This window comes from Myotis nattereri (genome assembly GCF_964212035.1).
Source record: "Myotis nattereri genome assembly, chromosome: 5".
In the NCBI taxonomy this organism is placed as follows: Eukaryota; Metazoa; Chordata; class Mammalia; order Chiroptera; family Vespertilionidae; genus Myotis; species Myotis nattereri.
The window spans coordinates 45,677,925-45,678,635 of NC_138080.1; the positions used below are offsets into that span (position 1 = coordinate 45,677,925).

At 29.0% G+C, this 711-nt stretch overlaps 1 protein-coding gene across 3 annotated transcripts in view; it reads left to right on the forward strand.

Moving 5' to 3' along the window:
* GRIA2 (glutamate ionotropic receptor AMPA type subunit 2) overlaps positions 1 to 138 on the forward strand; it is a 124,852-nt gene extending 124,714 nt beyond the window's left edge. For all 3 annotated transcript variants that reach the window (XM_081093465.1, XM_081093464.1, XM_081093463.1), the window contains one exon: positions 1 to 138. This exon is cut by the window's left edge and continues 1,788 nt beyond it. The gene's annotated coding sequence lies outside the window, so the exon portion shown is untranslated.
* Positions 139 to 711: the final 573 nt, after the last annotated feature.

The window sequence follows — 711 nt, forward strand, 5'->3', positions numbered from 1 at the left end:
TCGAAGATAACAAAATATGAGTTAGTGCATTTCTCCTCATCAGGAATGTTGGAGGTGCAATTTGAATTTTAATAATAAATGCTAGAATGACCAAATTGCAGACTAATTGTTTCCATATTGTACTTAAAATGAGTTTTTAAAAATAAAAAAAAGATGACTATATACAATTAATGCTATTTATTGTACCTCTGGGCCGACTCTTCTAAAAATTGTAGCTTATTGAATTTTCTCTGTCAAGCTTGAACCTAATGTAAATAATTGAAATAATGTAAAGTTATATTTTCATGTTTTTATAGATACAACATGACAAGAATACATAATGTAAGAGTATTCCAACTATGGATAATGTTGAATGGATAATGCACATCTCAGTTACAAGCAGTAATCATAGTTTAATATCCATGTAACGGTGCATCAATATATTGCTATATAAATATGTCTGTGTGCATTTAAGTGAAAAGTGGTCAAACAAGAGTGATGACAGCTGTCTAAGGTTTTTTTAATCATTTTATATAAAAACTGTTATGGGAAGACCAAAATGTTTATGAACTATTCTTATGTAAATTTACAACTGTCCTTTACTGTACTTTTTTGTTTACAGTATAGTACCTTATTTTCTGCTGTGTTAAGTGGGTGTCAAATTCCAAGGAGACATACACTTTCTATAACTTCTATTGAAGACATTGGAATTTCCAATTTTTCATGTGTACT